This window comes from Chlamydotis macqueenii, chromosome 10 (assembly GCF_036417535.1).
Source record: "Chlamydotis macqueenii isolate bChlMac1 chromosome 10, bChlMac1.mat, whole genome shotgun sequence".
Classification (NCBI taxonomy): domain Eukaryota; kingdom Metazoa; phylum Chordata; class Aves; order Otidiformes; family Otididae; genus Chlamydotis; species Chlamydotis macqueenii.
Genome location: NC_141565.1, coordinates 9,169,976 through 9,196,444, shown reverse-complemented (window position 1 = coordinate 9,196,444; position 26,469 = coordinate 9,169,976). Strand labels below are relative to the sequence as shown.

At 34.9% G+C, this 26,469-nt stretch overlaps 1 protein-coding gene across 1 annotated transcript in view; it reads left to right on the top strand.

Annotated features, from left to right (window-relative positions):
• Positions 1-26,469, top strand: part of ERC2 (ELKS/RAB6-interacting/CAST family member 2) — a 474,334-nt gene that overhangs the window by 296,732 nt on the left and 151,133 nt on the right. The window lies entirely within an intron of this gene.

Here is a 26,469-nt window from a genome sequence, read left to right as displayed (position 1 = left end):
CTTTTACTTCATATTATGTTTTCAACTATTTTACGAAGTATTTTAAACATTCTACACTACTGGCAAGCACAATTTATATGGCAATGTCCAGAAGGAGGGATGCCTTGGAACACCAATGATAAGGAAAAAAAGGCTTTGCTAAAAATCATAATGGCATTACATAAAGCAATATATGCATGAATGCGGCAGTGAGAGCACTGAGTACAAATAATTTAGCAATAAATTTCTGTGTTTAATTATAGACAGATTCAGACCAGATTTTTTTTCTTCCAGGCATGCCTATCATGGGAAAGATATTGCTCTACTGGCTTTTTTTTTTTTTTTTTTTTTTAAAAAAAGAAGGTATAAGTAAGAAAGACGTTTCTCATGAGTTTTGCTGAATTAGTGAGTGAACTATGCTTTAATATACCAGACCTCTCTCTGAGTAAGAAATATTGCAATAAGTTATAAACTTAGTTCAGCTCTGAATTATACATTGTGTACTTAGGCTATACTAGACCTATAGTATGTTTATCTGTTGACTTCCACTAAGATTTAGGGTCTATTTTGACTTAATAACTTGCTTTATTTTGTTTGACATATATTTTATGTCTTCCATGTGCATGGATACGTAAGATACACAATCGTGGGTGAGGGTCTTGAGAGAAAGTGCAGCACTATAAGTACTAATAATAGTTGTTGTAACATAAAAAATAACACATCTCTGTTTTTTTCTGGTGTCTTGTCACTCCTTAACTGGTCTGGAAGCCTCAATAAATGGTAAGAAGCAGAAACTGAAGAAGTTATCTCATTATACTTTTATTATATTTTACTTGGCAAGTCCAAAAAAAAAAAAAAATCTATCACCATATCCTGCTGACATGCAGCTATCGTGTTCAGTGCAAAAAAATCATTTTACAAAGTGTACTGTTGATTGGTATCCTATACTAAACCTCAGTTTGTCTTTCTAGTAGTAAAAATGAGATTAGTGAACAAGTTTGTGCAGTGCTCTTAAGTTTAGATATGAGTTTAAATTGCACTTATTTGATATTAGAGATTGTAAGAACATATGTAATTTACAAAGCAAAAAGTTTTCGGCAGTTTGATCTTTGTTGTTAAATAGAGAAAGATTAAAGCTAAAATAATCTACTGTGTCTATAAATTCTTACTGACTTCTATAGTCTGTGTGTCTTTTAGCTGTTCCTCATTTGGCTTCCTTTTACTTTATGGTTTATAAAGGAAGTGAAGGGCAAACTGATGTTGTTACGGACCTCTCCTGTTTCAGTGCGCTGCTGAAGTTAATAATTGCTTTCTTGGGGATGTATATAAGAAGATTAAATAAAAAAAAAATCTAGACTTTTAGTGGAGTAAGTGTAATCCTCTACATTTATTAAAGTTTTAAGTGAGGTGACAGGGCAATCCTTGTAGTTTTGTCAAAGATGATAGAGGAATAAACAAAAAGAAATAAAATTTGAGAAACAAACCCAAACTATGGAAACACTCTGTCCAAAGATGACTTTCAGTTCAGTGAAGCTCATAGAGAAAGTTTGGAATCTTGTGTTGGTTTGATCCTGCCTTTCTGATCTCGTGTGCCACTCCAGAAGTGCTAGCAAAAGCACTATTGAAATATATGTGGGGAAGCTGATTCTAAAGAGTTAGTGTGGGTACACTTTGGCTGTTCGGTTTATTTGAAAATCTGACTCGTTTCCAGACCTACACTGCAGATGAGCAGCCCTGAATGTAGGGCTCTCCTTGTCAGTATAGAATTGTGGGAGATCTGACTGGAGATGTGTTTGTCCGCTTGGTTCCTTCATATAAAGTCCATGGGCATCGAAAGATACAACCTGAAAATAGTGCAATGGATTTTGGGATAATCAATAGAAGATCAAGTGAATGCTATAAAGTGAATATTGTAAAATATTTCATTCTGTATAGAATAGGCCTTCTGCTGTGGGGTAGAAATATCCATGTTAGCCACAAGAAAAGGTTATGAGTTCTGTAGTTTGGAGGTTTTTTTTCTATTAAGATGGATGGCATGATAATGAGTAATTCTGACCAATCTTCTGTGAAACTTTGGCATATGCGTACTGGTGTAGAAGACAGACATGAGTGTTTTTTACAAATGCTAGCTTAATTTTAATGGGAGGTCATTAGGAAGGTTAGCAGGAGTGCAGTGTCAGAAACACTCTTATTAACTGAGGATGATCTTCCTGTTCTACAGAGCAGCGCAAGTTAGAATTCTAGGAACAGTGTAATTGCAGCAATACATAACTATCTGAAACATTTTACCTTCTTGGGTCTTGTTAGCTGGAATGCAGCACTATGCTGATGTAGCCACTGGTTGTCTGACTTTGGAGTTGCTTGATTTTGGAGTTTGGTTGATTCAACCAGGCCAAGTGCAAGGTCCTGCACCTGGGTCATGGCAATCCCAGGCACAAATACAGGCTGGGCGGGGAATGGATTGAGAGCAGCCCTGAGAAGGACTTGGGGAGTGCTGGTGGATGAGAAGCTTAACATGAGCAGGCAATGCGCCCTTACGGCCCAGAAGGCCAACTGCATCCTGGGCTGCATCAAGAGAAGCGTGGCCAGCAGGTCGAGGGAGGTGATTCTCCCCCTCTACTCTGCCCTGGTGAGACCCCACCTGGAGTACTGTGTCCAGTTCTGGAGCCCCCAACACAAGAAGGATATGGAGAAGGTCCAGAGGAGGGCCACAAAGATGATAAGAGGGCTGGAGAACCTCTCTTAGGAGGACAGGCTGAGAGAGTTGGGGCTGTTCAGCCTGCAGAAGAGGAGGCTCCGGGGAGACCTGATAGCGGTCTTCCAGTACCTCAAGGGGGCCTACAAGAAAGATGGGGAAAGGCTGTTTAGTAGGGCCTGTTGTGATAGGACGAGAGGTAATGGTTTTAAAATAGAGGGGGGTAGATTTAGATTAGAAATTAGGAAAAAATTTTTTACGATGCAAGTTATAGAACACTGGCACAGGTTGCCCAGAAAGGTGGTGGAGGCCCCATCCCTGGAAACGTTCAAGGCCAGGCTGGATGAGGCTCTGAGCAACGTGATCTAGTTGGGGATGTGCCTGCTCCTTGCAGGGGGGTTGGACTAGATGACCTTTGAAGGTCCATTCCAACCCTAACCATTCTATGATTCTATGATTTGTGTAGGTCATGGCTGCATACAAGCCCTCTGAGTCAGCAAACATCACGTGAAGGCACTTCACTGCCATTCTTGCCTTTTCCTAATTTTTCAACTGCATCACCTATGGATCTTGGTTTACAAAGTTAATTTCACCTTTATATTACTATGTTTATTGTATTGTCTGACATTGTAGTTTTTGAAAGGCTACGGAAAAACATATCTGGAGAACAATATTGTGTCATAGTTTGCTTTTCATATATAAAATGAACATTGAAACCTTTTTTCTCAAGTGCAAAATAGCAATTTATATTAAATGCCTTACTGTAGAAATTGATAACAATTTCTGTGAATGCACTTCTGAGTAAAGACCTATTAATTTTTCCTATTACGTTTTGAATGCTGCTTATGAGTTATGAAATCACTCTGAATTCTACTTGTGAAGTATTTCTTATTGTTTTATTTTCTGTGAAACTGTATTTAAATAGTATTACTTGCAATATTTAAAAACATTCTAGATTATATACTTGTATATATAATTTCATAAAACAATATTATATTTTGAATAACTGTAAAGTTTGTTCAAAGATGACATGGGAAGTGTCCTCAGTGAGGATAAAAATCAGACCCGTGCATAAGTAGTGGGTTAGCTTTTTAAAGGAAATACATAGTCACACAAAAAAACTATTGCAAACATCCAGTGGATTTGCCTCATCTGAAAGGTGCAGCACTGACGTATCTTTGATTTGTTTGATTCTCCATTTGTGTTGCATTTTTCTAAAAAAGAAATGACAGGGTTATATGGAGTTATTTTCTAGGTGAGAGGAGGTAGCTTTTTCATAGGGAAGAGCTCCCTCCATAGGTGGAGGAAAAAGCTTGGAGGGGATTTCTGGTGAGGACCAAAGACGCACAACAGGAAGCAGTAGTTCTTGCAGTTTAAGCAGAGAGACTGGTGAATAGGGCAGGAAGCAGCCCCCCATGCCTCAGAGGGAAGGAAGGAGCCTTCCTAGGGAGCAAAGGGACTGGCTGGTTCTGCACCATCCCAGAAGTCCTGGGCCTGATGGATACAATGGACAGGAAAGGAAAGATTTTTATCAGCAAATTTTTTTTTCCAAACAAAATGGTACATATGTTTCTGAAGCCTTAAGATGTCACTAGTTGATGTACTATGAGTTAATTACTCTGGCATAGTTTCAGAAAAATAGCTTATGTCCATTGCTTTTCATGCCGTGTTGGCATAGATGCATTAACACAATGCTTTGACTGTTTAAATACATGTAACTATCGCTAGGAGTTAATTTACTGAAGTTTATTGGATCATGTACTTCTTTGGAAGATAAATAGCTATGTATGTATTGTTTTTCATGTTCGAGTTCCTGAGTCTCAAATTTATATTTAAATTAAAATAGGACTGAAAGATGAAATTCAATTTTTTCTGTGTGGGACTATGAAACATGTCAGGAAAATTAAATATATACAATTATTTTGATAAAAATGTGGGAAAATTATAGTTAATTTATGTGGTCTTTGAATTACTTTGTTATCATGATAATGCTGAGTATTTTGGAGCTCAAAGATGGAAGATACACAGTCATTTAAATATATTCTCATTTGTTTTTTTAATAATTTATTAATATTATTTTAAAAATAATTTTTAAAGAAAAATTTATAATTTTTATTATTAGTTGGTCTAAACCAACACTTCTTTCCCCATTTTATTTTTATGTTATTGCAAATGTTCTTAGGACTTAATTTTATACTTTGCTTAAGAAATACTTGTAAGGAAGTACTGTTTTTAAAATTTTCAATGGAACTGAACTGTGATCCACTCCTGCCAATGTTTAAGTTTTGCTTAATTTTTAGAATGCGAATACTTCCACTAACTTTTGTCAAGTACCTATGTAACCACTGGCAAAGTCAAAGCTTATGGATGTTCCCAAATGAGAGGTGTAAACATCACTATTAATACAGCAAATGATGCTTAATGTAATTCTTGGAAGAAAAAGAAAATTTAGTGTTATTTTGTGATACTAGTAGAGGAAGCTTTGAATTCTCTGTTGAAGATGATGTCATAAAAGTTGAAGGTGCTAGAATACAGACTTACCATATATAGTTTTTAAGAAGAAAGGCTTTTTGCTTGGTGAACAGAGACATTATTTATTGACAGTATACATCTGCACAGTAAGGGATAATAAATCCATGTAGAAAAGCAGCCACAAAATAATTTTACTATTACAGTTGGTGTCCTGGGCCAGATTAATCCCTGGTTTTTTTTTTTGTTTTGGTTTTTTTTTTTTCTGGTAGATCAGTAGAATGGCACTAGGGATTAATTTATCCCTTATAAAAACACCCATTCCTCAACCATAACTCCGAAACCCATCACCTTCTCTTGTATCAGACTATAGCCAAACATTGTGTATTTAGGTATATATATGCTGATTTTACGTGCCTTTTGACAAAAGTTACCATAACATACCATTGCTCATTCTGTGCATGCCAGATGTTGTGAAAAATAAAATGTTTTAAGCTGTAACTCTAAACAATGTAAAACTTTCACATTGGATATTTTTGCATTCCTTGAAATCTGAATGCCTTAAATTTCTGTCAGTCCTACTGTATCGGGGTTTGTGAAAGCCAGAATTCCTAAATTCTTTAATCAATATTAATTTTTTGTAGTTGCATAATGTGTTGTGTTAAGGTTAGTATTTCTGGTCTTGCTGTATGAGGAGCAAGCACTGATTTCTAATGGATTATGCCTACCAGGTAAAAGCTTCAGGTCTCTGAATCATAGTACCACATACAAGCATAAAAAAATTGCTATCCAAATTCTTAAGTTTACTCAGTCTCCTTGTGAAAACTTTTATTCAGGGTCTTTCAGACTTAGGAGGAGAACTAAAGGTCTTTTTCTCTAGCTAAAAAAGAAAAAGAAGAAAATAAGTTGTGTAATACTTCTATTTTATAGACATATATCGCCCAATTACTTTTCCATTTAAGTATCATGATAACATTGATGTATTTAAGTCTTGCCACATGCCTAACGTGATTCCTGTTTTGTGGATTAGAAGTGATAAAGAGACAAGCCAGCTTCTAAAAATTCTGTATATATTTATACGATTAAGCAAGAGATTAGTAGAATTTTCTGAAATGACTAGGTCAATGGTGGAAAACTTTTTCATTACATATTCTAGAAGTATAATCAGCACTAGCTTTTGTGATTCATACACTGGGTCACCTGTCATAGCAAGTTCCTGTATGAGATCTATCACTAGGTATAATGGAGAGATTAATAAATCTAGGTAGCCTTTTTTTCCTTCCTCTGAATTGGAAATGTCTTCATTACTCAAACTCTCAGGAATGTTTTGTGGAAAAGCTGAAGACAAGGTAGATCACTGTGTTGAAAGCATGTGAGTTTCCAGCACTCCAGTTGCTGAACAGTTGAGATGCCACAAATTGGCTATTATTTACCATGATATTTTCTTCAGAAAGTCCATTGAGTTTCTAACTGTGTCTTTAAAGTCTTAAGTAGTCTTTTCCTAATTTGTCTTTAAGTAACTTTTCCAAAGTAGTTTGTAGAATCTAGGACAGAGGCAAGAGGCACATCATTGTCTCATGCCTGGTCTTCTAACTGTAGTAGACAGTACTGGACACGTCAGTAGTAGGCTAGTTAGTAATAGACATGGGAATGTGAAACTGTGTTCTGGAGAAATTTGTAAGAAGGCTAAGAGCAGGTAAGGAGATCAAAGATGTATGACAATTTTCAGTCGTTGTGTCCACAGGCATGTAATAGCTGTCCTTTACTGTGCATGTTATGTTAACAGCTCAGCTTTCTCTGAAAGCCCTGCCCTACTTGCAGTGAACAAATGTTCATTACCTCAAGTCTGGCATGCCATGTCTGCACTATAAGAGGTGGTGAGTTATTTTCCTGTTTTCATCGTCTACCTTGAAATGTGCTTAATGCATTGCCTGTTGACAACAATTCTTTCCTTGATACCCTAGATTTCTTTTGCATATGTAGGCAAGGACATAAGAACACAGAAGAAATATAAAACTGTATTTTCTTATATAATCTCAAATTTTCCAACTGGCATTAACTTATGCAGCATTATCGTGGATGAGAGACCTGATACATCCACTGTGGAAGTATTTTTATGATTGCAACGTGGAGAGAGAGTATATTTATTGTTTTAATCTTCAGTGGTATCAATACAAGATTTTCCTTGTGGGATAGTAATAAATTAATAGTGAAACTCTATTAAGTGTTGCTTTGCACAGGATCATTTCAAGATATGTGTATACAAGTTAGCTGAATGTTAGTGGAGAGTATTCTGTCTCATAGATAGTTTGAAGGAGTTTATTGAATTTCTAAGTACTTAACAGGCCAGTTAGTCACATCTTTGTTCCAAAGGTTGTGAGCTGCAGATGAATATTGGATATTACTTAAATTGATTTCTTAATTTTATGCCACAATTCTTTACTACTTAGCATAGTAATGAGTAATTTATACATAAATAATAATGAGAATGAATATTTGGAAAGTCAAGTTTTTAATGAGAGGAAAATACAGAAAGAATGACTATCATAATTGTAGATATTTTAATTTAAGAAACAAAAACCCCAGTAATATTTAATTGGAAGAAAATTAAGATAGAAAACAATCTTTTTGTTAGTTCACATACTTTTTTTTTTTTTTTTTTGTTCTCTGACTGTGTTTTGCAAAGTTCAGCAGTCGAGCATGACTTAAGAAACAGTGAAGTTCCCTTAGGGACACTTTGGGGATTAGAGACATACTGTAGTAGAAAATGTAAACATGATAGAGCAGAGAGTGAGGTCAAACAGAGCACTGTCTGTTAGCAGAAGATCTTAAAAATGATTCACTGCTTTTCTATAAATTCTCTCTGGAGAGAAATAGTGATCTCTGACATACAGACTGGATGATCACTCTTGCAGGAAGGTTTTGTATAAAGCGCAGTTGCTTAAGGAAGATAGAAAGATGGCACTTTCAAATAATCAGCTATGTTATTCCAATCCAGAATTAATGGTCAGCGTAAAGATTTGTTACACTTAAAAAACTATCAAGATGAAATGAATTACTGTAGCCTAAAGAAGTTTCTGAATTTGCTAGGATTATAGATTTATGTTGTGCTTTAAAGAAGGACATAAAGTGAAGCCTAGGGGAGGACTTCTGCAGTATAACTGATCTAACGTAGTGATAAATCCCAAAAACTTCTTGAACTCAACTTTTGGGCCCAACATCAATTATTTTTAATATAAAATTGGTTTGTGTTAGATGTATTGATTTTTAGAGCAATCAAGTATCATCAGTGTCAAATGTGTGTGTTTATCACCTCTTGTGAGTTATTACTAATATGACTTCAGTTTGGAATAATACCTTAGTGTTTCCCCACATTTTTGTAACTGGTAGTTGGCCTGTCTCTTGTAGACAGCACAGAGGAGTGGCACGATGGATGCATTCTTATGTGGGTCTGAACTAACATCCACTGTGGAAAAGACACAAATGCCATGTGTATCTGCTAATCTTTAGGTTTGCCACTGGAAGTATGAACGATTACAAGTAATTTAGTTTTCCAAAGTATCCTTTACTTAGCATGCTACATCACTCCATTTTTCAGGTGTTAGTCTTTCTTATATGAAATCTGTCTGCCCTTTTTTTCTGACTGCTTTTACTGTTCTTCCACTTATCTTTTCTGTAATTTTTTAAATCTAGATAATTTTAATGTTTTCTTTCTTTTTTTTTTTAACGTTTGTAATTGTTCTTTCTACGGTGTGGAAAATATTGCCTACAGTACCGGGTGGATTCAGACGTAAATCTGTCCTTTCCAGTTATCCGCCAACCTCTTTAAAACTTTTAAAGAATTGTTTTGTATTAATGAGGTAGAAGACAAACAAGCAATGTACTTTTTAGTCAAGGAACAGAGTAGAGATATCAGAATGCTAAAAAGATTGATAAATGCTCTTATTTGTAGATGTAATAAGATTCTGGGGAACATGAAGAACGTTACAGAATATATGTGACCCTGTACCAAATCCTACAACCACAAATAGATGGGGATTTAAGGGAGAATCTTGCAGTTCCTCACCAGCAAAGCACTTAAGAACATACTTAGCTGTAAGCGTCTGGGTAGTTCTACTGAATCCAAATCTGATTTGCTTATAAGAAAGCATATGTTTAAGTGCTTTAGTGAATAGGTGCAGACCACTCTGTGGCTTTTAGAACTTGACTCTATTAGGCAAGGAAAATAATCTTAAAGGAATTCTGTAGACTTGGATTATAATCACTAATAGTGACAGCAGGTTTTTGATTTGGTTTTTCTATGCCCTTGACTCAATGAGCAGTTACAGTCACTTATTTTCTGTTATGACTTGTACATATATGTATTACTTTTACAGTATTTCTCATTTTTCTTTCCTTATAAGTTGTGTCTTCAGTAATTTGAAAAAATTCCAATAACAGACACTGAATTCATTTTGCTAATTGTAATGAAGTGTATGGAAAAACTAGGCAAACTAGGTTTGATTGTTTTGTAGTTTCTTTGTTTTGGTTTGGTTTGTGTTTTTTTTTTTTGTTTTTGTTTGTTGTTTGGTTTGGTTTTTTTTTTGTAAATAAATGTCATGTCATTACAGGGGAGAACACCACATTTGGGGTAAACAGAACCATATTTAATCAGTGTATTTCAAATACATTACATAATAGAACAATTCCCTTTCAGAATTTCTGAAATAGGGAAATAATGGAAATTCTGGATATTGAATGAAATTCTGGGTGGAGAAATTATTTTGGTGCCTTTGCTCTAACTGATGACAATGAAAAACTGCTGACCAGGCAATACATTTCTCAAGTATGCCAATATGGCACAAGCAGTCAAGGGTTCTGGTGGAGAGATCTAAACTGTTAAAACAGGACTATTGAGGATGATGAATGAAATACAAGTATTTGCAATTTTTTCACTTGATCTTAATTATTTTCCCTAGTCTGCACAGACCATTAAATGCTTGATTACTGCATAGCTTCGCATGGTTATTATTATTGTGTTTTTACTTTACTGAAACAGCACTGTAAAGTCATGTTTATGATTCTCAGATTTTAGATGGATCTCATCCTTCTAATAGTCTGTGACTCCAGGACACAATGTACGAATTATTCTTGATAATGGGCAAACATTATTTTAATTTCTGGTATCTCCAACATGCTTTATTTGTACCATTATTAATCTTCCAGTATTGAAGTAGCTGTTTATCACTGTTGCTTTTTTTTTGCTAGCTTTTAGTGGATGCATCTGAGTTAAGGAAAAATTACGGCTTTGAGAAAGTGGCGCTGATGATGGAACTGTTTGTATAAGTGAGTTTTGAGAGCTAAAATCCATCTTTTTAAGCTGCATTTCTTCTCTTTAGCAGTTCTTCCCCTACAGCAAACTTCAGTAGGATCTGTACATAGGGATGGCGTGCAGTAAAATACCAAAATTTGTTACATTACACAATTAATATCCAATCTTAAGACAGTGGGGCTAGTGAATAAAGCTGTACTCTGCAAAACATAAAACTTGAATGTTGTTGCTGATTTATTTTTTACTATTTTTTTTTAAATGATTTTAGAAAAATCCATTTCATCCTTTATTCCTGTTTTTCCTCTTCTTTGTAAAATAATTTGAGATGAACTGAGGAAGAACTGGATGATAATTTAGAGAATATTTTCAGGAGTCTGTTTTACTTCCTCTTTCTCTGAGTGCTTGCACAGAAAATAAAATATTTTTATTATTGTTCTGAAATTCCCACTTATTTAAGTGTTGACATAAATATAGTACTACGCTTGTATCTGATACCAAGCAGTTTCTAAATCAATAGGATCACAAAATAAGTGATGAAATAATGGCAGTTCTGTAATGTTTAATTTCTTTCTGTTAGAATTACTGATTTTAAAAATGCTCATTTGAAGTGGAACTGGCATGAGTCTAGTTTGTAATAGAGATTGCATTTTAGCTAGTGTTTCTTTGCTTTATTTACAGTCTATTCTCCATTATTAAAGTAGATTATGCAAATACATACTTTATTGCTGCATTATATGTGTTTAACTCATCACAGAAGATTTGGAAGAAAGTACAGTATATAAAGCAAAACTGAAGATTTAGTAAGCTTTGGAGCTACACAGCTATTTTTAGCTAAATGTAGCTATTTGCTAAATAATGGGAAACGGTAAACACAGCACTGCCATCTTGCATGAGATCAGTAAGATGGAACTTTTATTTTGGATTATTTTGCATTGCAGATTGAGCAGCTGAAAATGCAATGCAGTTACAGTTTATTATATAGCATAAAGAGCTTTGAAAAATTAAGTTGAGTTCACGCAATCTTTGGGGAAGGAATTTGGAGAACAGCAATTTAGCTGGATGAAGAAAATACCTGACGTTCTTTTTCATTTATTCTAATCTTGCTTTTTCCCTATTACCTATACCGTGTTTGTCTGAGTCATGTACCCAGTCCCATTGGCTCAAAGCAAAAAAAAAAAAAAATTGGTTCAATTTTACTGCTTGCTTAAGTAACAAGACTGGATGTCTCCTGAACTCACTTTTGCTCTGTGCTTCAGTCTCCTTCCCTTGTAAGTCATTCCATATGTTTATTGTACATGTCAAATTGTTCAAACTGTTATTTCTAGATTGTTTTATTTAAGATTTATTTTTAAACTGGCAAATACAAATTCAGTGAGCCTGCCTCTGTGTGGACCAGTGTTGACACCCTGTGGCTAACTAGATTAAATCACAGATGAGTATTTAGTAGGGATATCCTATGGGACATCTCCGAGACTTTTATCTACTGCTTGAATACGGTAGTCTGATAGCTGAACTTTGTGTTAACTGTGCAGCATGTTTCTGCTCTCATTTCCTCAAGGATATAAGTGAAAATAGTGCAATAATATATTGAATAACAACTGAATTTTATGGCTACTTTTCCTTATCCTGATTCAGTACATTTTAACTACTTATATGCTAAAGTAAGAGCTGGTTGCCAAGTGTACAAAAGCATTATGTGATATGTGGTGAAAGTGTCTTTTAAACAGTCATAAAATCAATGTTCTATTAATTGACCATTCTAAACATTGAGTTACTAAATCTTTAAATCTTTTTTATTGCTGTTGTGAACATGGCATTTCTCTGGAAATTGTTGCTGTATAATTTATTTTATATGTTAATGTCTGTCCTTACATTAAGTGCAGTGCTTCAATCTTAAAACATAGCAGTAAATTCAGAGTAGCCCCGTTGAATGCAGGGACTTTAATCGACTGGGAGTAAGGTGTACTTTAAGCACTGATAAGAATATGGATTTTTAATAAGATCCATTTGCCTTCAGCTATAGATTTAGGACATAATGTGAAAATATAGAGCCTTTGTATCATTTTATTTTCATTATTTAGCTGTGTAGCGGTGGCTTAAAAAAAAAAACCACCATATACCACTCTGAGTATTTTTTTTTATCGTTCTTTAAGGAAACTCAGCAAGTGAAGCCAAGGAATAAAGAAAACCTCAGAATAACTTCACCATTCATGAAGTCAAAGACTGAATTTTTGCCAGTACAGTTAGTGTGTTCATCAGATAGTCACGAATAGGAAATCATACCCTCTTCAGGTACTCAAATAAAATAATGATCCTTATAGCATAACCTCATGGACTGTTTCATGTCAAGACGCGCAGCGTTTTTTTTGCACAAGAGAACACTTCTTAATGTTTTCTCATCTTCCCTCCTGCCTGTTCCTCTTTCTTCCCTCCTGCCTCTGTGCACTCACACTTCTGTAGGGAAGACTCTCATGCCGAGTCTCTTAATGCTGCCCAGCACAAAGGAAGGGTAAGAGGGAATCTTTCAAGTAGGGAGGTGCCAAGCCATTTAAGACTTTGTAGATAAAAACTAACACTTTGGGTTTCACCTAGAAGTTGGCAGACAGCCAGTGCAAGTCATGGAGTATTGATGTTATGATCTCTGTCTGAAATATACGACTTACTAAATGGATTGCTGCCCTTTGCATTAGCTCGGATTTCCCCTTGCGTCAGTGCTAGAGTTGCCTCGTGTTGAGCTCATTGTGGTAGTTAGCCCAAGAGGACACTTCAAATTAAGTTCTTACCCAATTTTGCACCCTCTCCAGTGCCAGTCATCCCAGTGTTTATGGTATGTAAATCAGAACAGTTATGCTATTAGTTGTTGACACTTGGCACCATTTTGAGCTGCCTTTTCTCTATAACTGTACTAGCTAGAAGCCTTCCCCTCTTCTTTGATATATTGTATGTCAGCTGTTTGTGGAGATTTTTCTCACTGATGCTGTGTGACTTGTGCCATCCATTAAGAATAATTACCAGATCTATTAAAACTTCCATGATTTATTTTTTTTTTTATGATTTAAAGGAATACTAAGAAATAACTATGTATTTTCTTGGGTTAACAGAGAGGTTTTGTGCAAATAGCTAGTTTAAGCCCTTTGTTCTCCTTATCTCTCTGTGAGTAATTCACTGTACCCGTCCTTGAGGTAAACTTTATTTAATATGGTCCATTTGATATTTCTTTCACTTTAATCTGTAAGACTGAGCAGAAAGCTGCTGCCATGAAGTGCTCTATGGGTCCTGCCACTGCCTAAACTATCCTCCTACTTTAAATAACACCATAGTCCAGAAGACTCTGTCACTTCAAATTTATGCAACCCATGCTGCTGTACTGAAAATTTTTCTTATGGTTTTGAGGGAGAACAGGTCTGCCTTGCTGGCTTCCCACCCTATCTCCCTTTAACCTCTCAAATCTCTTTGCCTAGTTTCAAGTTTCATTACATATGCTTTGACCAGCTCTACTTGTTGCCAGTTTTAGACTTCTGCATTCCAGTTATTCTATTCACTTGGGAATAAAAGCTTGATGTGCTATAAATTTACGTTTCTTTTACAAGAAACAGAATATAGTTCTTTGGAAGTTTATCTATTGTCCCCATTTGTCTGATAACCTTTGGCTGGTTTTTTCTTTAAGAAAGAGAGTGAAAACATATTTCAATGTTCTTGTAACAAAGTATTTTCACATAAGAAACCAAAGTGTAAGGATTTACTGTATTTTAATATATTGCTGTAGGCAAGGAATCTGAGACAAAGCATTTAGAAATTTTTAGACAAAGGACAACTCATTTAACCAGAACACAATGCGAGTTCTCTTTTAACGTTTTTTTTTTTTTCCTTTTACAATGGGAAAATGTATTTCTTTTCTCTTTAAGTGTGTTACTCTTCATAATCCTCCATAAAACTTGAAAGTGTCAGTCATTTAGATAATTGAAAACATATAATAAACTTAAGACTTATATAGTTGTTAAATTAACTACTGAGTACATTTAAAGACAAAAAATTTATAGCAAAAATGTTTTTCCCAAGTCTTTTTTTGCTTCTAATTATGCTTTAAGGAAAAAAAAAAAACATTTTACAGTTGGTGAGGTTAAAATATTCTCTTCTGTTTAGTCTTTCATCTTGAGTTTTGAGAAGATGAACTACCATGTTTATCATACTTATTTTGACCTTAACCTTTTTTTTAATGAAAGAGACTTAAAATGTCCCAGCTGGCATGTCTCCCACTGTTATGAAAAAAAAAAAAAGAAGAAAGAAAACTTAAAGTAGTTCTTCCTGTGCAGTAGTCCTAGCAGGAGGAATAAAACCTAATAATGGATTAGGCAGAGAGTCAGTAATACTGTTATTTGGAGATGGAATTTCAGAGTTGTCTTGCTCCAGTTTGTTATCAAATCTATGAAGAAACAATGTAGAGGGAAAAAAAAAAGTCAGAAAATATATTAATAAGTATGCAAAAACATTAAAATATGCTTCTTTTTTAACTTTATTCTTTTGCATCAATAAATACAAGTTGAACAGTCATAATAATATCTTTACAACTTTTAATGTAAGGTAGTTTGGCTCAGTGCAAGGTTTTTGTACCAGACCATTAGTTTGAACTAGGACAGTCCCTGTGTTTTTAGTGGAATCTGCAAAATGTGTAACAGCTGGAGATCTGGTTTAAGGAGCCTTATGTAAACCTCTGTACCTCACCTGTAAAAGCACACTTAAATTACAGGTGAGAATTGATTCTGAGAAGATGTTCTTATACTAGTATCAAAAGGGCATAACTTCATGTAAGTCATCGGATTCTACTTTGATGCAAAAGTATTGTAATACGGAGATTTGTTTTTGTTTGTTTGTTTTTTAATCGGTTTATGATTGCATTTTCACAAGTCTGTCTTGCATCAAATGTAAAGGAGATGAGGTGTATTTATCTTAGAGTCTATATCAGATGTCTATACTGAATAGTGTCTGGGAGCGTGCTTCTGAATGGAGAACACCTTGCTCCAGATCATTTCCAGACAGATGTGGGAACCAGCATAAGGCTGCCCAGATAACACTAGTGTTTGGTCAGAGTCAAAGATGAGAAATAATTCAGTGCCTTGGGTCTGATTATTGTGAAGAACATTCTGTTCTGTTACTCAGAACTTGAATTATGTGCTTTTACTTTTTGACAGTTGCTGCAATTATGGAAATGTAAATAACACTTTTTGCTTTGGAACAAAGGAGGAATCAAGCAGACATGCTGTAGTCTGTGAATAAGACTTAGAAAAATAAGTTTTTGGAAATCCTTATAGCAATACTTCACCTAAAAGCTGTTAGGACTACCCACACTAGGTGTGTATAAAACCTACATATGTTACTGATTATGTTATATGCTGAAATAGAATTTTATCTGGATAAAAGTTCTGTTCTCATCATAGTACTTGAAAGAATGTTCTTCCTGACTCCCTTAAAATTATCCATGTTTTATAGTGAATATGACTGCTAATTAGAACAGTAGAAAGTTTTTGAAAGCTATACTTCTATCTTAGCAGATACATGACCTTGTGCATTGATGTAACACGTTGATGTAACATGGACTTTACTCAGTGTGTTCAGAATCCTTTGGATTACATGTGGTGTATGTATTTCAGCTGTTCAGCTCTAATATTTCAGCTTTTCTGACTTTTCATGTGAAGTCTAAATATGGAAAAAGGTTATAATGTTTTCTTTTAATAGGATTAAAGTCCTTTAATTTATATGGCGTGATTGAAGTTATGTTCAATCGTGTCAATGACATGGAAAGAGCCATGACTTCTGTCAGTCTTGTGACATTAGTCTGCTAAGTCTGTTTTAACCTGATACACTACTGTAACAGAGGGCCAAATAGTTCTGGGTAGGAGAGAGATTCAAGACTTCTACCGTAGGTAGTTTATTATTCTTAGTAAAAATTGTAGAATGTTGATGGAGTGAGATTGACAAATTTGTTCTTTATGAATGATCTGAAGTAATTACCGGTTGATATTCCAGAAACTGTTATATTTTGTTAAAAAGGTATCAGGTAGCATTAGTTTTTAATCCAGTGTCTTCCAAATAAGAAAAAAATAAATAACTGAGATATAATTATCAAAAAAGTATTTACTTGAAAGCTGTCAATGTCCTGGTAACTTAAAGTTCTCAAAGAGTATTAAAGAAATATAGCATATTTAAACATTAGATATTCATTAGCATATAAATAGATACCCTTATTTGTTTTTCTCTTTGTGATGCTATTGCATAAGGAATAGATAATGGTAAAATGATGTTTAAAAGCTTGATTATCATAGCGTTACATAACAATCACTTTTCAACACAATTATAGTATTTCAATTTGCAAATTTTACATACAGAAAAAAAACCAACAATGGTCTAGCAAGCTGCAAACTTTTTTTAAGACTTTAAATCTGCCAAATTATAGCCACTTATTTTTGCCTGACATATTTTCAGCTTAGAACCACATAGGGGCTGCCAAACTTGTTTCTTTTCATTACCTGTTCTATGTCTGGCTCGAAGTTTAGATTTTAGAAAATGGAAAAAAGCTGTTTGTGAAATCACAAGGCTCTTGAGCTCTTAGTTTCCTCTTAGTATCAACGTTTATTTATTTAGGTTTGGGCTGGGTTTCAAAAGATTGAAATTGGAAACAGAGAAGGTGACTCTGAATACCATTTATCTGTATGTAAGCGAACATTCAATGTACATTTAATTTAAAAAATTGCTGTTTCCTACAAGAGGGAGATATTTTTCACATTGTTAAAACATTTTTAGAGGTCACTAGGTGGTCATGTCACCAGCAGGGAGTTTTTGTTTGGCAGGCTGCATTAGCAGTTAGTAACAAATGCCTCCCGTGATTCTGTGTTCAAAAGGAGTTGCTTTGCAAGTAACAAATACTTACAACCTGAGAACTGAAGTATAAAAAGTAGTGACAGGGGAAAATGTTTGGAAATGTAAAACAGCATCTTTAGTGGCCAAATTGGAGTGTTTAGGGAGTTGGAGATTACATATCTACTTTATACTTGAGCTTGGAGTTTACAGAAGCAATAATATTTTCATTACTGCAGTTGTGAGTCTCATCATTTCTAGGTAGTAAAGAACTGTAAATTTGCAGCTTACAGAAGTCCTTGGTTTGGGATGTAATTAACATTTTCAATATAATTGTCATCACATCCTTCATACTCTTTTTAATTTTTACTTCCTGATGTAGTATTTGCATATTTTATGAATGCAAGTAAATATTCTGACTTAATTTTTCACAAATTTTACGTATTTTAAAAGTGAGAAGGAGCAAAACTGAATAAAACCAAATGCGTACAAAAAGTTTGGCTAAATCTACAGTGTGAAAGAACAGACGCCATGTTTGAGAGAGATTCTTTGAAAGAGATTCTTTCTCTTAACATGATATCTTTGTTGACTGAGATATAAACACCGAGATAAACATTTGCTAGTGAGAGTACAATGGAAAAGTTAGTATTTAGAAAGTAAAAGTACTGTGAGTTGGACTGAAAATATCAGTTTTGTTATATATGTAATAAAATTCATTTATAAACAAATGTTATTAGTAGCTGGAACAGTGATTTCTTCCTTCGACCATGGAGTTAACTTTTTCCTTATGAGTGTAATACAGAAGTTCTGATTATTCCAGTTTATAATTTAGGACCATATTATCCTATCATGCAAAAGTGGGGAAGGGCTCTAGAAGAAGAAAATGCCCATGGTGATGCTAATCTAAAGCAACTGCTTGACTTTCTTTCTTAGGACTGTATTGATTCATACCTAAGCTCTGACCCTGACACCCATCCTGTTCCATTACCAAAATCTCCACAATCCCTAGGATTTATGCAGTCGTATGCCCTTGATAGGGTGGCTATATTTTTCGTTTAGACTGACCATGTCTACAGCAAGGCCTTCTTTGCAGCAGAGTGTCTGCTGTGGGACACGTAGCCTGCCCAGTTGTGTTTCATAGGAGGTATACCTTCTATGGAGAGTTTGCAAGGGATGGACAAAGCCAGAACCAGGATTCTGGTTGGACACGAGGTGTTTTCCTTTGGCATCTCAAAATATTTGTTTTCTTAAAACAGAGGTTTGCACTTCTCAAAGGGAGCCTCATGTTGATGGACAGTGATGAAAATGTGAGAACCAGGAATACCTCTGAACTATTGGCAGGATGAGATCTGTGTGTAATCCCATCAACTCACCTTTATACTTGCACAGGAAGGAAACTCTAGAATATAAGATAGAAGAGAGCTGCTATGCCCTCTGATCCTGTGACCTTGTTAAAACCATGCCTCCAGTCTGGATGAGCTGAAGAATAATGTGTGCCAGCTGTGAAGTCTAGGTGTAGCATTGGGAACCAAGAGTCTTTGACAAAAAGGGTGCTTGAAAAGGCACATTAGTCCAATTAATACCACATGGTGACCTTACGAGGACTAGAGTCCTTAGGGTCCCTTTTTGGAGTTAGACCTGGACCAACTCTAGCAGCTGGATTTTGTTTACACTAGGGAGTTGCTGTGGTTTAGTTAGCTATACTGTTTGCTTGTTTGTATTGAATAGGAAAAGACCAGGCCTGGAATTCTCGGTATCTCTATTTTATTGTACTCAAAGGACACATTCTGGTAATTTTTTTTTTCTGGAGGTTCCTGGCAGGAGCAATGTGTAACTTCATCCTTACCTCAAACTCTAGATTAGCTCATACATTACTATGGTTAGGGCTAGAGAGGATACAGAAGAATGTTATCTCAAGTCTATAGGCCAGTGGTATATCAAGCAAATGACATTTGTTTCTCATGTGGCAGTGTTACCTGGTTTCTCTAAAGCCTGCCAGCAAGCTCTCTTATTTCCTGTATTATTATGGGAGTTCTGCTCAATCAGGAGATGTTGACCTTGTCTGACTCCTGAGAGGTATGGTTATGTTTATCTGCATTATTGTGGACTGTAATCATGCAATACCTGTAAGATGTGACTTTATGCTGGGTAATGACACAGTCTATGACTAATGAGATTTAATTGAAATAGTTTCTTGAGTAGAATTTCCTAAAAGTGACCTTAGCTGATTGGAATAAGCAATATTTACCAAGAGTTCCATAGCCCTTTGTAGAGTTCTCACGATTTTAGTTTCTGTGCAAAAGGGATCTGCGGGATATTTTGAATGTTTTTCAAAAACTTTATGTTTGATAACTAAATAAGATAACTGAAAATTGATTTATGAGGTGGTAAATGTTGATAAATGCTGTTTTTGCTAACATACACTTTCTTCTCTCTTCTCTTGTAGCAGCTGAGGTTTCACTGCTGGAAGGTGATTAGTGTTAGATCCATCTTTAGAAACTGAAGGCCATGGCATTTTAACTAGAAAATTTTATCAACATCTTTAACAAATCACCAGTGAGGTGCAGTAGTCATTGTCAGTAATAATTTCTTTGCTGACTTGGAAAAAGTTATAGTTGTTGAGACTCTATTCTGTTGCTTGAAAAATGAAGGCCTCTCAACAATGCAAACATGTGCTTGGGTCCTCTGAGGAATTTAAGCTGTTTCCTGAAAGGAGGTGGGGCACAGTTGGAGTTCTGTTCTCTCAACTCAGAGAACTGGTCATTTTTAGGTACAACATTGAACTTTGGGAACTGTTTTCAGCTGATATTGATTGTGCTCTGATTTATTCAGTTGACTGTAATGTGACTATCTGATGTTTAGTTACCAGATAATGACATAAACCTAATGATGAAGCACTACACAGAGTAAATTGCACAGATTAACTCTGCCAGATATATTTTAGCTTTGTCCAGTTTATCCATCGATTATCTGTGTATCAGCTGACTGGAACTGGAGATGCTGAGGTGCATAGGGCAGAGGTTTCAGACTAGCCAGCTGCCTGGCTTAGTGACAATGCTAGCACAACTGCAGGATGCAGAAGAGCTGTTGGTGCTGAGGTTAAGTGGAAGTGGCAGTAGTACTCTCTAAGAAAGAAGGCAGGTGGCAACAGCCCAGGGTTGTGAATGGGAAGAATGTCGAGGTGGATCTCTCAGTGGGGCATTACTCCTTAAGGGATTTTCAGTTGCAAAAAGGTTGGCAACTAGTGACATAGATTACATTCAGATGGAAAGAATTCAAAAATTACTCTGTATTCAGCTTTTCAGGTCCAACAAAATTTCACTGTCTAACAGCATAGGATTTGATTATAGAAGTAATAGTTATTCTACCTGTTGAAAAACCTGAGGAAGTATCTATTAACAGTTCCTCCTTTTATTATAATGCATGTGTGTCTTATATGCTGTATTGACTGCAGAGTAGAACAAATACTTTTCTCTGTTGTATGAGTGACTGAGACAGTGACTTCTTAGAAAAAGTAAGAAATTATTTATTTTGGAGGTGTTGTCAACATATGTGAAATTATGTTCCTATGCATTACTTCCTTTTCACTGAGATAGTCAGCACTGATATGTTAAGCTCCCTGTTCTTCAGGTCTCTTGCTTCAAGCTAGTCTGCTTCCTGTAAATGTGAACTGAATATGTCAGCCTTTATAAACATCATATGCACTCTGTTCCTCCCAAACAATTGTAGCTGTTAGTAATTGTTCATTACAAAGTAACTTCCACTAATGTTCAGAAGCATGGAAGTAATTTGGGGAGAAATATACTTTGTTCTTTTGTACTTAAATAATAGGACTCTCTGCCTTAAGGATAAACTTAAGTCAACCTTAACTATGGAATCATGAGCAGTATTTGCATATTATAGTCTTAAAATAAGCAGAAGAGCCAAACCAATTATATCTTTGCCAGGTTTTTATTACTTTAATGGTTTTTTTTAATGTTTTAAATATTGTATTTGTTAGATTTTTACATAGTGTTTCCTACTTTTAAAAATACATCCATTATTTAACAACCAATGCATTGTTTTCTGTTGTTAAATCAAAGGTTTCTGTAATGAATACAGTAATGGTCTGTATGTGTTTCTACTTTTGGAAGAATTAAGGCAGATGTAGATAAACTTTCTTAGCACCTGATACTGACCTGAATTTTTAATTTGTTTAATATTCTATTCCAGAAAGGATAAGATTGCATTCTCTCTTTCAGCACCTTTTTGGCAAGTTTTTGTGTTATGTGTATTTGGGGAAATATTGTTCTAGCCAACTAACATGGATCTCATATGCCTTCAAATAATTTCTGGAATACTACATATCTTTTTTGTATTTTTTAAAACATGCATTTTGTTTTGTTTTGGACAGTGTATACAACAGCATAGGTGCTTACAGAGTTGAGTTGTCCTAATTAACTTGTTGCCTTTTGTGCAACAGGAAAAAAAATGGTACACCTACTATTGTATCTAGACTTTAATTTGGTTAGTTCTGGCTTCTTTGAGCTCCTGAGATGCTATCATTTTCTGCCACCTGTACAGAATCTCTGCTTATTGCAGAAATGAACAGCTGTTGTTTCATTTCTCATAGCAATGGCACTTACTTCTATTAGCATTCCTCCTTCTAGTGGCAGCTCATCTTAAAATGGATTGTATTATTTGTATGAGTCACAAGGCCACCCGGATAGCAATTTAAGAGAGTATTTTCCGTAGCAATTACTTCTTAGGCTCTTTCTGTCACGATTCTTTCCAGATGTGCTGTTGATTCAGGTAATGTTCAAAATCCTACTCAGAAACATCTTATTTTTCTGTTGTCTTGGATTCTAGAGCTCATCCAAGATTATAGTAAGTGTACAATTTTGTACATAGTTGGTTTTTTTTTTTTTTTTAAAAAAAAAAAGTCAAGCATGGGCATGCAGAGGCTCCAGAAAGTGTCCTCTATTCTAAGCGAATTTTTTGTTTGATTTGGCTGGTCGTTATTTTTCAAAGCACTATTGATTTCTGTTACACTTGCAGAGTATGCCTGGGGTTTTGGAAGTCATTTATAGTTTTTGACTCTATCATAACCACTGTAGAAATTTAGCAATCTTTATTAATTTAAATATTTTTGCAAACATACCTCTTGTAGAACTATCCCTGAGGAAACCTGATTGTATGAATTTACTATCTGAACTGTCTGAGTAGTTTCCAGTTTTCAGTCTTGAAACCTGCATTGCTTTTGGCTTAGGTTTTGTTTTTTTTTTAACTTGAGTTTAAATTTGCAGGGATAAAGTTTGTCATCACTGTTGAATGGCAGATTTGAAAAGCAAAATTAAAAATTGAAATTATTTCCAATCTGCATGATTCTTCTTTGCTGTGCTTTTATTTTTCCACTGTAGCATTCTTTTGAACTATGAAATTTATGCCTGTGTTAAAATTCAAGTGTATTATAATATCTTGACATCCTCTTTGCCAAAAAGTGTCATCCATCCTGATCTAAGCGTGAGGGTTTCCAATAATAATCTCTTTTCATTTTGATTCTTTCAGACCCTTCTGATTTTGTTTATTTAATTGAATAATTTGTCCTCTACTTTGGTGTTACTCTTGTAATGTCTAGTACAACGTTTAAGTAGCTTGGCTGACAAATAGTAAGGCCTCTTGCAGATTTTGTTGACTTCTTAAACAGTTCCTAAAATTTACTAAGACTATAAACATCACTTTACCCAGTGTTCTGCAACATACCTGTATATTTTTCTAACACACAGCCATCAAAAGTTTGTAAAATAACAACTAGACAGTATTTTTGAAGTTGTATTTTTTGAAAGCTTTTTTTTTTTTTTATTATTGATGACTTTTCAGATTACTTTTCTATGTTTTCTACAGTCCTGTCTTAAAAATAGACTTCACACACTGGACTGAATATGTTTTGTATCTAACAGAAAAGTAATTTGTATCCTCCCAATTAATGAAATGCAATGAGGAGGGAAAATCTCAGGCCTTGCAAATCTTGCAGATACAGTGAGGTGAGAGGGAAACATTGCTACTTCCTGTTATTTTCCATAAAATAAAAGCAGGAAGAATGAGGAGAAAAATGCTGCATTCTTCTTGAAAATATAGACAAGACCACTGCACAAAGTCCTATTACTGCACTGTCACTTTGAAGATTACAGCAGTGCATTCATTGTCAACATACATGTTTCTAACTGGTGAGTAAACTCAGCTGTGTGCCATCTGGATGGATCTCAGATCCTATGGGTGATGGAGACATGACTGAATGACTACACGTGTAAGTGTCTGAAAGTCTAATGTCTTGTGACAGGGCCACAGCTTGGTCACAGTTTTACATAGATCTTTTTTTTTTTTTTTTTTGCCCTTAAGCATTCCTCAAAGATAAGCGAAAGGCTAGGAATGTCTCATCCGAAATTAAAAGATCTACATATAACTCCTCTGCTGCAGATGTGTCCCTTTTCCAGCTAACTCAGTGGTTTTTGAATGGCAGCAAACTCTATCCAGTTCCCACTGGATCCTCAGAAGTATTGCCTGTCCCCTGCCACCCCTGCTTGTAATCTGGGTGCCTGTGCAAGGTGCTGACCCCCAGCTCCCTACTGCGACATCTTTCTGAGCCCCACCTTGCAGGCCTCAGTAGCTTCTTCACTAAAACCCTTTAATATTCCCTTTCCCCAAGAAGATTCACCACAGTCGATGATTATTAACATATTCCTGAGAGTACGCAAATAGAATAGATATCTGCTGATACACACCTAGGTGTTATCTACAGAAGGGAGTGATCTAACTATGGAAAGATGTTAAAAAGTTCATAAGGAAGGAGCAGCAGTTTGGTTAACCTACCCAACTATTATATATATTTTTTTTCCTAGTTCATTGATTTTAATAATTTAAAAAATATCATCAAACAACTTTTCAGTAATCAATGTAGTCCTGTGGATTAAGTAATTTTGTTACCCATTTTTGTAGTAAAATTTGAGCTAACGATCTTAGCTTGAAAGTAGACTCCTTCTCTGTCCTCAGTAGAAGTCCTTCAGTTTTAGAAGTTTTCCTAAAGACTGCCAGAAATATTATTCAAATCAATAGAGAGCTTCATGTGTTAGTCCTATAGTCTAGTATGATATGTAAGAAGTTAATTGTTTATCAAGACTAAACAACTTACAATTTGTTGTGGAACTGTCTTAAAATATCCAGCTACTGTTATTTCCATCGTGATGACTCCTTATTGCCATTCACACATCCGTCTTGCTTGGTCCTATGCCTTCTCTCTGATATAGTTCAGTGATATACCTTATGTCTCTTTCGTAAGTGCAGTACAAACTGTCTTTACTGTGAGTCAATGTGTGTGATGTACAGCTCTAAGGCTGTACATATGCCTTTTTTTAAAATGCTTTCTTAGTCTGAAACAAATTTTGAAACAGTTAACCCACCAAAGAAGATCAATGAGTAGACTTCTTTATGCAAAGTTGAATCATATGATGGTCTTCATGCTCCTGGCAATGCTTGTGAATAGCTCCATTAGCAGGGAAGTCATATAATTAAATAACATCGTGTGGTATCCTATCTCTTTTATTCCCAATCTTTTAAGATACTAATTAGAGAAATATTTGTGTGCTGTTGCCTAATTCCCTCTCTCCTTACTTCTAAAATATCTTGTGCCTGCTCTAAACTTTAATTGTCTTTACTTATACTTTCCTAATTTATAGTGATTATTTTCATATGCCATATTTTGGGTGTGCAATATTTTTTTTTTTTCTCTGAGGTAAAATGATGGGGGCAGGGTTTGAATAAATGTCCTCTGACCACATTCCTTTAGGCACTTAGGTTTTAAGACATCCCATACCTAAACAAATGATTGCCTGTTTGTTTGAGAATAAATATATTAATTATCTTCTTTACTCAAATGCTTAATTAGTTTTTCTTAAATTAACATCAATAATTAGTGATGTTAATAGTTGGTTTTCTGTGGCTCGGTCATAAATACATATCCAATGGTTCCCAGTATAATGAAATCCTCAGAAACTATGTGTCTGGAGCAGTATGTTTAAGTTTATTTTGTACCTAGCAATACTTTATTAACTAGGCAAATTTAACAAATACATTATAGCTTTAAAAAATAAAAAAAATGTTGAGTTGTAATAACTTGTAGAATTTCCTGTATCTATGAAATTAACCTATGTAGCAGTTTTAACCTACTCATTGTGTGGCAATAAGTAATGGATTTCATCATTTTAATAATGGTAATGACAATTCTGACTTCACAGATCTAAATTAGAATAATAAAATTATAAAAATTATCAGCCCAGATGTTGGGTGGGGGTGCGTGTGTGTGTGTGTTCAAAATTCTAAGGAGTTTCTTGGTTTAAGGCTAAAACCAGAATTGTACTCTGACATTTATTTGTGGCTAGTGGAAATTATATGAGACTGGTTTACATAATCTCTGTCTGACACCCTATTTAGTAAGTAAGCATTTAAACTATGCCCTCAGATCATTTATCAAATATGAATTATGTACTGCCAAGAGAGTGCATTTTGTTAATTGTATATATTCAGGCAATTTTCTTTCTTGAAATTGCCATCAAATATACTGTAAATCTCAAGGCATAAATTCTAATACATATTCATACTGATTTCTATATGTTGTTTCAAAATGGAGCTAATTATTCCCCTCTGTGATGTACTTTAAAGTTCCATGTGATCTGCATTGGATTTTATGAGTTTTGTTGTGTGTTATTCAAAGGGCAACTGCTTGTAACTTTATGGAAATTAGGAAGAGGACCTTAAGTTACTTCTTTCAAAATCAGACCAATCTTTTTCTTAAATTTCCAATGGAAAGGATGGAAATAGATTTTAGAATCTTTGGATTTGTGTTATCCATTTGCCAAAAGGATAATTTTGTTGATCAATATTTATTAAAAGTTGAAAGAAAGCCCCACTCCTTCTTTAGGACGACCATCTACTTTGTAACAAATAGCCACTTGGAATATATTGTCAATTCAAATTAAGAACAGACCACAAATAACGAAAGTTTATGGTTTTTTAATGTTGTCTTTCTGCATCTCAGTTTTATATGTCTGTCTCAAATATTTTGAATTCTCTGCAAATTCATTAAAACAATAATAACTCTTAATAGTAACTTTTTCCAATGCTTAAACAT